The 15247-nt window shown below is 35.7% G+C and overlaps 1 protein-coding gene across 2 annotated transcripts in view; it reads right to left on the reverse strand.

Moving 5' to 3' along the window:
* The window catches only part of PCDH7 (protocadherin 7), a gene marked incomplete at both ends in the record, with an annotated part of 391176 nt that overhangs the window by 194349 nt on the left and 181580 nt on the right, over positions 1–15247 (reverse strand). The window lies entirely within an intron of this gene.

Below are 15247 nucleotides of genomic sequence, written 5' to 3' on the forward strand. Positions count from 1 at the left end.
CATCTAGAGAATATCATCCTGAGTGAGATAATTCAGTCACAAAAGAACAGACATAATATGCAGTCACTGATAATTAGATACTAACCCCAGAAAGCTCCGAACATCCCAGAAACAACTCACGACTATATGAAGTTCAAGAAAAAACAAAGGCCATTAAAGAAAAAGAAAATGAAAAACCATTTTGCTTAATCTTTACACATCAAGAAAACTTTGACTAATTCCAGGGTATATATTGTTTTACATATACTTTATGCTCTTTGTAACTAGTAAGATCTTAATGTATACTATCAAACCTTCATAAAAAATCAAGCACTGAAAAATGTATTCATATACTTTTATGCAAAAAATGATTAAAATCTGTATATTTATCTTTGTTTTTTAAAATAAAGTTGTTCAATTTAAAAAAATAACGTAAGTATTCTATAGAGAACAAGGAAATTATGCTGCATGTCTGTCCATGGTCTTAAAAAAACACATTTTCTGACTTAATTTTGTATGATTTAAAAAGTCTGGCTTCTCTGGCTTTTTTATGGTAGTGATATCTGTATATGAAATACTTTTACTACATTTATAAAGAGAAATTTGTCAGAAAATCTTTAATTTCATAAATTTAGATGATTTTCTCTTGATTTTAAATTTTCAGCTTTATTACACAATTTCAAAATGTTTAGTAACCTGTTTAACAAGTATTGTTCACTCACTTCACTGAGTGAATTTCCTAAATGAAAGGAAATTGTTTAGTCCAGGAACCAACTTCAGAATCCGATTCTTAATATATTTATTTTGTAGGTTCCTTATTGTTAAGGAATCTCACAACACACCACCGCTCGTGAGAATGTCTGTATGTATGTGTATATGTATAAACTATCTATGAAATAGAACCATCAATAGAACCATCAAAATGAACATGTGAATAGTAACCTGACATTTACTCTTACCCTATTTGAGGTAATTAATATTAACTTGTTATTCTGAAATATTTAACAAATGGGATTAGCAAAATTACAAACACATATCACAGTCTCCTTCTGACTTAGTGATATGTATACTTAACTCATGTCAAGGTCCCAATCAGATAGGTTCATGATAATCAAATAAGAGATTTCTTTGTACTGAAGACTGAATAAACTATGCCATGCTTCCTGCCGTTCTGCATTTCATTTTTGAGGAGATTTGTTTGTTGGTTGTTTGTTGAAACCAGTTATCAATCTATAGACCTGGCTTGCCTGAACTTGCTTTATAGCTAACAGAACTTGCCTCACATAAGAGTCACTTGTCTTTGAACGTGTCTTCAGGGCTGGGAATACAGGCATGTGCTGCTGAGCCGGGGTCACTGAACTTTCTAGTGAACCAACACCTAAGAAGAATTATGTGCAAAGGATGGCAGGCATAAAGTTATTGCTTGCATTATGCAATAAGTAAACAAAAGAACAAGTGTTTTTCTGAGAACTAAACAAATAAGGGCTACTCCTAGATATTAATAAACAGCGATTTTCATACTTCATGGCTTAGTGATTAAGAGCATTAGTTGTTTTTCCGGAGACCCTGGGTTCAATTTCAGCACGCACAAGTTGGCGCATACCTTTCAATACCTGTGATTTTAGGAACTCTGATGCTTCTTTTGACAAACATATGCATAGACATAGGATGCATACATAAGTACAAAAACCTTTTAAAGGCATAAACTAAAATTGAATCTTAAAAATATTTATTGTATTAGCTTATACATTGAATAAGGTAATGCTAATGTAGTCATTTGAATCTAATAGAAGTAAGGTAGCACAAAATCAATAAGATATAGTATGGTTGAGACAACTAAGATTACTAAGCACAATTCTTATATTTGTGCATTTCATCTGCAAATATAGATTACTGCATTTTTATTAGGGTGACTCCACAAACAGGAGATTGAGTAATACGCTGTAGTAGGCAGTTATGTACTATAAAAGCATTGATTTATTGTCATATTTTACTTATGCTACTGATATTTTATTTTTAGATATTTAATAAGGCTGATGTTTCATTTTTCTTATAAATTTCTTGTTATTCTTTTCTGGTGGTTTCCTGTGTATGTAGGAAGATGAGTATATGGGTCTCTAATTCATTTGTCTCTGATGTAAGAGACACTTTCATTGACTTGGTTGCTCTATTCTGAAACGCTTGCACTGTATTATAATTGGTTGTTTTGCACTGTGCTCTTAAAATGATCTCGAATGCCCCCAAAAAGTTGGTTTTAGGTTTATAGATGTATTTAGCCTAATTAGCTATTTCAGTGACTATTGAATCAGTGCATGAAAGGATGAATAACTGGCAGATTGTAGCTACTCTCTGATACTAGCAATGATCATTACAAAGGCTTTACTTTCTGTCACTAGTATCTGGTTCTATTTGTAATGCCTTCACCAACTACTCTGGTCCTGAGACTGAAGATCCTCAACAGATATTGACCAATATCTTGTTAGATACTCATTTCTGACATTACTATTCCTCATCAATAAATGTAGTAAAATGTATGCGAGCCTCTTAAAATGAAAAGTCCTTTGACTGGCAGAGAGCAAAAGTGACTTTACAATGTATTCTTTTTCTATTGCTTTCACATAATTATGTTTGTGATAAACACTGCAACTTGCACACAGCAAATAAAAATCTATGTGTTCTGAGCACAGAGCATTGGAATCCAATAGAGGATTCAGCAGGCACAAAAGAAAACTCACATTCTTGGTTAAATTACATGACAGTGAACAGTTGACAAATCTTATATTTCATATTACAAATCTGACTTCTTAATTTTTGCATAAAAGAAGAAATATATTCAAGAATGATTTTAACACCTATATACATAAATAAGCATTCAATAATGGTATTGTATTAATGCATAGTTACAATGTGTGTTTGTGAGCACGTGTATGTGTGTGTGTGTGTGTGTGTGTGTGTGTGTGTGTGTGTGTGCACGCGCTCATGCATGCGTGCATGTTCCTGCATAACTGTACAATAGTTCATGGAGGTAGCTGAGACAACGACTGTCATCACTTTGTTTCCATAAATGAGGAAATGGTATGAAGACTTGTCCAGCATCTCTTGCTCAGATTGATGGGGTCTGAGCTACACTCAAAGCTTGTGGCTCTAATTGTTTGCATGCAGATATAATAAATTACAAGTTGTGAGACAGTAGAATGTAAGATGTATTATAAAAGACGTTAAAAAAAACCTCTGCTCATTTGTAAAGCATTTCTAGGAGGTGTCCCAAAAGAAATATGATAGTCTGAAATAACATGAATATGATGACTTTTGATAGAAAATGAATTATTTAATTCCCAAAGGCCATAGATCAAGTTTCAGTAAGACAGAAGTGGATGGGATGGTGAGTTTAGTCATTTAGACAAAGGAATACATTCACCAGACTCAGGGAAGCCCTTTAACTTTCCTTGAGAAATGAGTATCAGAGGAATCCATGGCTTTTCATTACCGTAAAACCATTAATATAGTTCACAATCTTAAAAAATACACTTTAAAATACTAAAAGCAGAATAATCTACTCAAGAGTTGTGTTTTATTTGCACCGTAACAACATGGTGACTACTTAAAAAAAACACACCCGAGTAATCTGTAAACCCATGGGACAATTGATAGAACTAATTTAATGGTTTCTTGATTCTAAGGACACAGAGAACGGGAGACATGAACTGCAAAAGAAAAGCACGTGAACATGATTTCAGAAAAGAAGATAAAAACAGGCGAGGCCTGAAATAGGCTGGAATTAAATTTCAGATCTTCATTATTCTTGGAGAAAGGGATGAACCCAGGTTGTCCAGGAAACTAGCAGAGGCTCTCAAAATTGAATTCTCAGATAAATAGTGAAGACTGAATGCAATTGATCACATCGCATAAAGGGCAGTGAGCTGAAAGGGAAGATCTCTGATAAAAATATGCTTCAGAGAGAGCATGCTGCTTCCTGCCACTTGTTCAAAGATGACGTACCCTCAACATTGCTTCAATTGATGTGAAGAGAAAGAAGAAAGATGGGACCTTGGGAACCAATTTTCTTTAATTCGTTAAATTGAAGGCATTTTGTAACAGGTAAGAACCAGAGTTATTCTTATTGGGTCAACTATGTACTGGTCTGAGATAGATCTTTACAATTTGAGTAGCAAGCATCACCTAGGCAGACAAGGCATTAAAGTACTATACTTGAGAACTATGGTATTGCAAAGACAGCTGACTGAATATAACAGGGTGAATGAAGTTGAACAATTTTGTTATACATACATTTCTCAAGGTGACATTTAGGAAATAAACTGTGTATTTTTTAAAAGACTGTGTAAATCCCTTAAGGCAGTGAAGCGGTTCTGAGCCTATGGGTCTGGATCCCTTTGGATTCTTATATCAATTATCCTGCCAAGTAGATGTTCACATTACAATTCATAACACTAGCAAAATTAAAAGTTATGAGGTAGCAAAAATCTGTATGGATGGGGATCATCTCAACATAAGCAACTGTATTAAATGTTAACAACATTTGGAATGTTGAGCACCATGACCTTAAAGGGCAAACCCTAAGGAGGAATGAAAATCATCTCTAATTAGAGACATGGAATCATGTTAGAGCCCAGCCTGATAAGGGCACCAAATGGAAGGATTCTAAGTACTCAGTGCTCAGAACACTTTGTCCAGAGAGATTCTTCTGAAGGCCAAGTCAGGCCTCATGGGTCTGAGTGAAAAGCTCTCCTGAGTCCATCTTCCTCGCAAAATACTTTAAGAAGCATAGTGATTTCCCAAAATCTCTTAAGTAAAGGATATTGCTTTTGGAAGAAAGACTATCCTTCTCCAGAAAGGGACATTGTCATGTTCAAAATTTATTAAACCAATATTGTAATTTAACAACACACTCTTAATGCTAAGAAGTAGGTACATGTTTGGCTCTAATTCTGAGTCTCTGATAGAAGTGTTTTTTATGTATCAAGAAAAATAATTCTTGATATTGTTTACCATGCTATAATTTTACATATTGCTGTCACTGCTCCAAGTCAATGAACAGAGCATATCCTAAACTAAACAATAGATATATCTATAGATATTAAAGAAACAAATACTTATCAGTTCCTATTTTAGCTGAGAAATTATTACATGAGGATTATTACAGTATTGAACTATAAGATGTATTTCATCAATATAATCCTTCTCATTAATTCTTACTACGCAATAGTGAAAACACAGAAAACATATGTGGCATTGATTGTTACATTTGTATAGATAAAAACAAAATTAAAAGAGACAGCTTCTTGGAAAGCCATTGTTAGGAAGTCTTTGCACACATGAGGGGCATGTATTAGGAAGTATTCCTGCAGCTGGAAGCATTTCTTCCAGTCGAGTCTCCACACTCATTGACATTGTGCTCTTGTGGTCTCATGTATGAAATGTGACACACTTAGACAATTCATTAATACTGCAGTAAACGGTTACACTAGGTGGGTGGCCTTTGATAGGTCAGTGTAGAGGTTCTCAGACATGTTCTTGTGCTTTAACTTCTCCTGAGTCGGCATCAGCAACAGCTACCTCCTCTTTGGTTATAACTAAGCATCTTACCCTTCCCAGTGCTATGTGGGTCTCACTTACCACTTCCTAAATCTCTGCTTCTCTGCTTCTCATATCTCAAGCTCATTTGTACAACATATCATGTACATACATATACATATACATATGATATATGTGTGTATGTGTGTATTAGCATTCTACTAAAAGTGTAAGAAAATAATTGCAACACATGTAGATTTATGTTTCCTCCATACTGACTTTTATTATTAATATATAACAGTCTCAAGAAAAAAAATGGCCTTTCATAGCATATGCATTCAAATAAAAACTATGACAAACATAAAAATTTCTCAGAAATAAGTGTATAATAGAACCTGTAACAAGCTGCCTAAAAAGGTTCTTCCTAGAATTTCTTCTAATATGTATGTGTGTATCTTACATTTACACACTCATATATGTAAACATATACAGATACACATCCCAGGTTTAAGCACAATTTCCATACCTCTGACATATCATGCATCCTAAATTGCAACATTTGCACTTTTATATTACTTTTACACACTCAATATTTCCAAAAAATTCTATAGAATAATATTTAAGGCTATAAAAAACAAAGAACAATCACCTCTGGCTCTTGAAATTTACTAGACTAAATGCTTTATTCAAAAATCTATGGTTGCATTTAACTCTGAATTCTCCTAATATTCCAAATATTGGACTTGTATAGAGTTTCCACTATAACATCTATGAACTTTCTCTAGGGGTTTGGGTTGAGTGACATATGGCCTCGCCTAGAAGAGAAACAATACGTGCAATTCAGGCATAGAATATGTAACTCATAGCAATGTAATCTCAGAGCAATGTGCATGTCGTAGATTGTAGATTGGCCTCCAGGGACCTCGCCAAAGTAGATGGTGATCATTTTACAGCAGATATGAAAACAAAAGATGGAAAGTCATGTTTAAAAATAAGAAATGCTACAGAAGAAGATTTTGAAACAGCTTGTGGCAGATTTTATGATATATTTATTTCTGAAACATCTTTAGGCTTTGTCATGACTTTCATTTGAACACATATAATATAAAAGCTTGACACTACTACACCAAAACAGTAAAGGTTGTTTGGAGGAGGATTCTAAGTCTGCATTGAGTCACATGTTTAATGGAAAGTTAATCACATTTTCTGGACAGCAACAGAAATGCAAACAACAAAATAAGACCCAATATCAAGACTCTGCAAGAATTAGACAACGTCAAACCAGATCAGAAATTTAAGACAAAAAAAACTAACCCTCCGGATTTTAGATTACAATGGAATGTGTTACAATACAAAAATCATTGCCAAGAAACACAAAGAATGAAGTAAATTGTGATTTTTTTTTTCCTAAAGAAAATAGGAATGTCTAATCTGCTAGATTATAATCCATTTATGATCTTAGCCAGGGGAAAATAATTGGCCTTCGGAACATAGGGATGGCATAAAAATACTCTTAAGAGTTCCTTATTAAATTTGAAAGGCATTATTGGTGGAATAAACATACTTAGTATTGGCCATTTTTATTTGCAAGGAGAGAGCACAGACATGCAATTAATTTGTTTTATAGCATAGGCCTGAATCTGGTTTCCACTGCCACTCTTGTCAATACTCAGTCCTAAAATTTTCAATGACTCCATTTAACCCTAATGACTCTCTCTCTCTCTCTCTCTCTCTCTCTCTCTCTCTCTCTCTCTCTCTCTCTCTCTGTGTGTGTGTGTGTGTGTGTGTGTGTGTGTGTGTGTGTGTGAGAGAGAGAATTTGTGTGTGTGAAGCAGATTTTAAACAAAATATATTAGTATGATCCCAAGACTTGGGAGACAAGGACTTATAAATCTATGTGGAGTAACAGCTTTCTTGGTCTAAGTTCCAACTTTCAGGGCAGTTAGTGCTTCACAGTGAGACAAATGAGAGAGAAGGGGGACGGGGGGGGGGGGGAGACGTGGGGCCTGAGAAGCTGATCACTTGGTACAGTGGTTACAGCACAGGAATGAGGTTCTAAGTTATATCCATGTAAAAAAGACAAGCCAACATTGTCATCCTAGTGCAGCCACTGAGAAACAAGATCCTTGGAGCTAAAGGGCTACTCAGAGGAGTAGGATTTATGAGCTCTAGGTTCAGTGAGAGACTGCCACACAAAAGAAAGCCGGCTGTGAATGAAGGAGAATCCAAACATAGACTTAATGTCGCCACAGGAATGCGCACATATGTGTATGCACATTTCAGATGCATGCACACAGACATGTTATTGTTCTTATTAGTAACTTGATAAACATGAACATTTTACATTTCTAAAGCTTCTCAGTAATCATTGTATTTATATTGTATCTAATGCAGGTGAGGAGAATATGAGGTAAACAATATATCAAGGCTTTCTTCCAGCCTGTATTTCTTCTTCTGAAATACAAATGTATTTATTGATACATTTTTTCTATCCTTGCTTTATTTCTTGCATCAGTCTGAACTTCTCCAGTGCATTTTCTCCTTTTTGCATCATATCTCGTTCACTACACTCAAAGCTACATCTCCTGGCACAAAGACCGGCATTGTGAATGCAGGGATGCTTTTCCATTTACTCGAGCCTACTCACAGAGCCTTAGTCATATTTCAGTTTCAGTGCTTGTTTATTCAGTCAAAATGAATAACCATAGTTTTGTTTCCATACAGTCATGAAACAAGGGTTACAGGCGATACTGTTCTACATGGCTCTGCTCAAGGAAAAAAATGCTTTGCTTATGAGAGAGAGAGAGAGAGAGAGAGAGAGAGAGAGAGAGAGAGAGAGAGAGAGAGAGAGAGAGAGAGAGATGCATGAGATTTTCCTCTAGGAGAGTAAAAAATCTAAGAGGAAAGAAACAGGAGAGACAGAAGGGGGGATGTGTTTCTATGTGTGTCTGTGTGACAGGCAGGAAAGATTATAGTCATCCTTTAAAATAACTAAGGAGCTAAACAAGTAATATAGTTTCAATTAGGAGTAAAATCACACAAAAGTGCCACGCATTGTGTCTGATAGCAGCAAACACTCTAATAGACCTCCAAAGTTACCTGGAGATTAGAGGAGAACCCATTGTCTTTTAAATGTCATAAGAGTTCAGCAGAATGATGTAACTTTAAAGGACAAAACTACAATAGAAAGGGTGACACAGAAACGTATTTTATCAGTATTAATTATTAATACTGAGATTAGAAAAGAAAGAACTGGGAGTTGGGTATGCATATTAATTGAACACTCTTCTTTCATTTTCCCTGTGAGCATTTTGCAGCCATTCACAGGGAAATATATACAGGAAGATTGACAGATTCAACTAAAAGAAACTGAATATAAACTGAAAAATCTTTTTAAAAGGGAGATTACATATACATATACACATACACATACATATACACATACACATACATATATTTCAAATATAGCTTTACTGAAGGAGAAAATGCTTTGCTTACAAAAACATCAAATAGCTGCAATGGGAGAGGTAAACAGGAAGTGTACGTTTTCAGGTAGATTTGATGTCAGAAGACAGAAAGCTTTCTGTCAATCCTTCCGTGCTCTGTTGCCTGATTCACCCCCTGACATCCCATCAAGACCATAACTCAGTACAAAGTACTCATGGTTGGAATACATTAAGAACATTAGTTTTGACATCTTGTCTTTGTAAGACTAAGCATTTAGTAAAAACTTTAGATATTAATTACATGAAACCTCTCTGAAATTAATAACATGTTTTATTGATCATCAGCCACACCAAATAATAGCTTTTAACATTTTATGGGTGGATTTAAAGTCATATTAATTTATAAATTATTTTGATTTCATCAAAATTGTTGTATTCTACAAAGATGAGGTGTGTGATAGAAGGAACTGGTGCTAAGTAAATTATACTCTTGGAAGGAGATAAAAGGGGGTTTCTAGTTGATGTTATTAGGCTTCAAGACCTATTTTCAAAACACACGATTAAGCCCAGAGTGGTTACTAAGTGCATTCTAGAACAGCATCATGTTAAATGGTCTCAGCTCGTATTTCTTTTACTAGCAGGCTACGGAGGAGCTGCAGCACACATCTTGACTGGTTGAGACCTGACAACATGTCTAATCACTATCTCTGCTTAGTCCCTAGGGACAGGGAAGAACAAGGCTGTCTGACGGTGGTGGCCTACAGAGTTCTGAGGATACTTTGGGGATACGGAATCACATCATAGATTGATTTTTTAAAGTAGAAATCCTAGCCGCAGTGAGATACTGGTGACTGGCTTGACAAGGAGACATGCAGAACTGTGAAAGGAAATCTTTGGAAAGGCACGGAGGTCTGTTCCTATAGAAAGAAGTGCAAGGTATTTCTTTTGAGTTTTAAGGGTGTACTAGTCACACCATATGTACTAGGGATAGACAGTGGAGGGTCCCAGACACCTGGGAAACATGAAGTTCCCAGGATCCAATGCGGGTGACTACCTGAAATGGGAAACGAGCAAAGAAGGGGGAGATAGATCCTGTAGAGACCTCCTCCAGCAGATAGGCACTGCCCTCGGTCAAGGGATGGGGACACCATCCCGTCTCAAAGTTTTTAACTCAGAAATGTTCCTGTCCAAAAGAAGAGCAGGGACAAAAAAATGGAAAAGAGATTAAAGAATGGGTCAACCAGGGACTGCCCCACCTGGGAGTCCATGATGTCTGCAGACACCATCCCAACACTGTCGCAAAGTCAGGAGGTTCTTGCTGAGAGGAACCTAGTTGATGGGTCCTGAGGAAGTCCGGCCATCAACTGACCAAGGCAGATGTGGATGTTTGAAGCCATCCATCACACCGAGCTCAGGGAACCTGGTGGGGAGCTGGCAGAGGACACTGGAGGAGAGGAGGGGGTTGCAACCCTATTGGAAGAACAACATAGGCTGACCAGAATCTAGACCACCAACCAGGGAGGGTACCTCGAGTGATCCATGGCTCCAGCTACATGTGTAACAGAGGATTCCCTTCCCTGACAGCAGCAGGGGAGGAGGGCCTTGGTCCCGGGGAGGCTTGATACCCCAGTGTAGGGGGATGCTGGAGCGGTGGGGTGAGTGTGTCTGTGGGAAGCAGTCTCATACAGGCAGAGGGTGGGAGGGAGGGCAATGGTATGATGGGGGAGTTTAGAGGGGGGTAACCGGAAAGTGGGATATCATTTGAGATGTAAACGAATGGAATAATTAATAAAAGAAATTATATTGGGCCAGACGAGAAGTTTTTGCAACATAGGTCAGAGTAAATGAAAACATCATAGGCTGACATCAACTACAGAAGAACGTGCCTTTGAGCTGTCAATAGAGATGGGTAACGGAGCAGTGTGTGCCTGATTCCACACCAGACCCTGCTTGGTCTCTACTCTCAATCTGACTGGCCACTGGAAAACAGATTCTCCCAATGAGTGCCCGTGTTCATGAATGTAACGTGGGAATGTAATACCAGAGAGAAATTGGCTCACCATGCACTGTAGTGGAATAAAAACACAGACAAGACATAGGATATGAATAAAGTAATGGCACCAACCTCACATAAGACTGATAAAATTTAGTAATGGGTTTCAAACTAATAACTGTGTAAAAGTTAAACAGAATATATATATATTTGTGTGTGGGGGGGTGTTTGTGTATGTATGTATGAAAAATAAATTCATGAAATTTATTAAGGAACCATAAAAATCAAATTTCTCATCTTATTTAATATTTGAGAGCTGTCTAGTGGTCTGTTATAAAAGTTTACCTAGGGGAGATAAACATGCCATTTCCTTCCTTTGTCTATCTGTAGTTTGACCTAGTTACATGTCAAGCAAGAAGTAACAATACTTCCTCCACTGTGGCATAACACTCAACACGCACGAAAGGCACTGCGGGCAGGGCAAAATACATCTCTTGCAGTGTGGTTTGAAGGAGGTTCTGAAACCTTCTCCCACACTGGCCTACTTAATGCCAACATATCCAACAACCTGATGACAAATCTCCACCTTAACTCAGCCCACTTCTTTGATTTATGTGATAATGTGTTATCTACTATTAGGGTGCACAATGTTATGTGGGTTGCCAAGCAGGCTATAGAATTACTGGTGACTTGCCCACACATAAAATTTACTACACACCTCACAAGGAGATGCCTTTTCTCTTCCTCACTCTCTTTTACCTTGAATCTCTTTCTCTCTCTTTACATATATATATAAAATGTGTGTTTAAATGTATATAGATGTGTATGTAGATGTCTATATAGTTTATATTCTATGAAACATAATGCAGGATAAAAGATCAAGGAAGGATCAGATGGAAAGGCAGAATCATAGGTTGTTGAACTACAGTGATATTTCATTGCCATGAAAATAATCAGACACACACTCAGAAGAGTTATGTGGTCTGCCCACCTCTGATGACAGTGTTTGATGAGGAACCAAGTTGAGTATCTTCTGTATCTGAGCTTGTGATATGTCAGATATATTGAAGCCATGTGTGGAAAAGGCAAACAGGCTTTGCAAAGTCGACTCAGAGTGGGACTTTTAAAAGAATAAATAGACCAGGGCTTCCAAGCGGGAACTAAGGTAAATACAATAGTCTCAATAAAGTGGAATACCATTTCAAGAGAGATTCTGAAGCTTGGTTTCCCATCAAGAAAGAGAAAGCTAGATATAGTCTATATTTGTCTTTGAAATAATGATGCTTTTATGCATAATATTTATCCTTCACTTGAATTATCAATTCCTTCATATAGACTTTAAATATTTTATTATCCAACACTTTATTATAACCTTTTACTATGAACTCTATATTTTAAAATATTATTGCATTAAAATTTAAAATTATCAAATAACCAATTACCTCATTTTTACCTAAAAACATTGACATTGAGTCATAAATTGGATGGTAATTAAAAGAAAAGAGATATATTTGTGATTATTGGTGTGGATAAATACATATTTTTCTTAAAATATCCTAAGCGGTATAAGTGCTATTTGACTTTATAGAAATTCACCAGAACTTCAAAATACAGCGTCTCTATGCTAATCAGGTCGCATAACTTATGTGCACTTTTACATTGTACTGTTTTTCCCGTGTAATCAGACTATGTAAGCTAGCTAAACAGAAAAACAAACTCATGTGCCTTATTAATGAAATTATTTTTATACTAAGTTTCAAGAAAGCAATAACACTTTTGTTCAAATATAGATAAATTACAATGCTTTTTTTTTCAGATGTTCAGTTTCAGTGACTTTCTTGGCATGGTGTCTTTGACATTGTTTTAGAAACTCTAATTTCTTTCCTGTTTGTGACATAACATAGCCACATTATATGCTACTATGCTGCAAGTTATCTTCTGAATTTTCCAGTGAGACCTATTCCAAGATAAGGATGTGTGCACAGTTTTATACAGGTAAAAACTGAAAGAAAATATTTGGAGTGATAATAATTAGGAACTAGGATAGCATGTAAAATGATATTTTTATAGAGAATCCAAATGAAAATCGAAATGCATTCTGATGGGAAGCTAACCAAGCAAAAGAACTGCAGATTACCTGTATTCCAATTAAGTATGGCAAATGAATACTTGACCAGTTTTAGTTCCAATTCTATTTATACAAGAATGGCCCATTAATATTGAAGGTGAAATTACCAGAATTCAAACAATGCAATTATACTTTATGAATACAAGGGAATTTAGCAGACTTAGATCTAAACAGAACTGTTACTCAAATGTCAACTGTTGTATCTGTATTGTTCAAAGTGCACCCCATCTAATCTGTAATTATATATGGATCAGGGACAGCATACATCACAGGCAACAGATGAAGAAACACTTATATACACCCTGTGCTTCAAGTTTCTGTCATGTGTTGAATCGGTTGTGATACTGTGCCTTCTCCATTTATAGAACCTACTACACGGTTATGAAAAAGAACTGAAATTTCTTTAGCAAATGTTGTTCAATGAACTTTCTGCTCTATTTGTATATTCCTCTGTTTTTTCATGACATTCATGCTTTCTGAAAATTGCCCTATATGAGCTTACTAAACATAATTATACTTTAATTAGGCATCATTTCTTGATTATATTTAAAATTCATAGCATCTTTAAAGTAAAAATATAATAAAAATTAAAATGCAAGAGTTACAAAAAGTACTGACAAAACAATAATGTTGATTTTTATAATTCTCTTTATGTAAAGAAGTACTTTTAAAAACAAGTAAAAATGCACTGTTATTAAGAGATAACTTCAAATAAAATAGAAGCCCCCAGTGCAAAGGACCCTTTCTGACTAATGATATACATTTATATATCTATATTTATAAATAAATAGAAATAGATATAGATATATGTTCATTTTTATCAAAGAACTTTCAATACACTTGCCACTTGCCTTAAATATATACTCAGTTGCATCTTATTTCAGACCAAAATTTTACACTTATTTAATAAAATTACTGAAAAAATGTTTTTTTAAGATCATGTCAAAGTCCCTTCCACATTACCACACACCACCATACACACAGATAAGCATGCCTTATAGCCATGAGGCAAAATGCCATTTAAAGTCTAGAAAATTGATCAAGAGGGACATCAATCAACAGGCCCTGCTATCGTTCTTCTTAAAGATCAATACTTAGAAAGGTAATTACTCAGTATGGTTTAATGTGGAATACTTCACTTGGGGGGTCACTTTTTGATTTATGTATTACTGAATTTTAATACTCACATGTAAATTTCTAAATCAAAAACTATGTTTTTCTTGGAATGAATATAATGTCTTTAATATAATTAATATAAATACCATCATTGAAGAAGCTGGTATGATGCATGAAAAAGGTTCTTTTTCATGAGGGCATTGAGGTGGTGAATGACACAAAACCATATGTGATCCTCATGTTTTTCTTGATATGTAACTGTCTCTCTTTCACATTAGAAACAATAATGAAGTTCAGAAAAGCTTTGCCACCCTACTGTTCGAAATAAACACCTTCCTCAAATGTTTATGGGGTACTCAAAATCCAGAGAGTAAATAACACAGTTAGTTGTCTTTGGGAACATGAGCAAATGTGAAAGCATTTAAATATATTATCTGAAACATAATTTTATGATACACAGAAGGCAGAGAAGGTCAGTGTGACAATTATGAGAATAGGCTCACAATGAGGTAAGACAAGGGAGAATTATAGTGTGTTTTATTCCCTTTCTCCTGCAAATATCGGGATTAAACTGTACACTTCAAAGGGAGAAGAGCTGCAGTGGTATTTAATGCATGTTGCTGTGAGGAAGATTCTAACTCTTTCTGGTCCTCTTCACCTGGTGTTTGACAGCCAAGGGTTACAGTCATATTGCTGAGCAGTCAAAGCAGGAGAAACTTAATCAAAGTGTGTTTCATGGCATTTACTATCTCTAGGGTTTGTGTTCATTGAGGAATAGCTGCCTGACAACAATGAATAGAAGAAAACACTGAAGCGAGGCCTCCCTTGGTGGCTGTGACCTGGCAGTTGTCCTCTGAGTTACATGTTGTAGTGGGCACTGCTCTGGTTTATATCTAGGTGTTCTTGTTTCTGACGCACTGCTTTAAGCGATGGCAAAGTTTTATGGGTTTTATCTGTAGATTTATGTTTCTTTATTTGTAAGTTCTGTATTTTACCGAGTATTTAGCATTTTAAAGTAGTTTTGCTGTAACCTACTTGGGTTTGTTTTTGTTT

Source organism: Micromys minutus, assembly GCF_963924665.1.
Source record: "Micromys minutus genome assembly, chromosome: 1".
Classification (NCBI taxonomy): domain Eukaryota; kingdom Metazoa; phylum Chordata; class Mammalia; order Rodentia; family Muridae; genus Micromys; species Micromys minutus.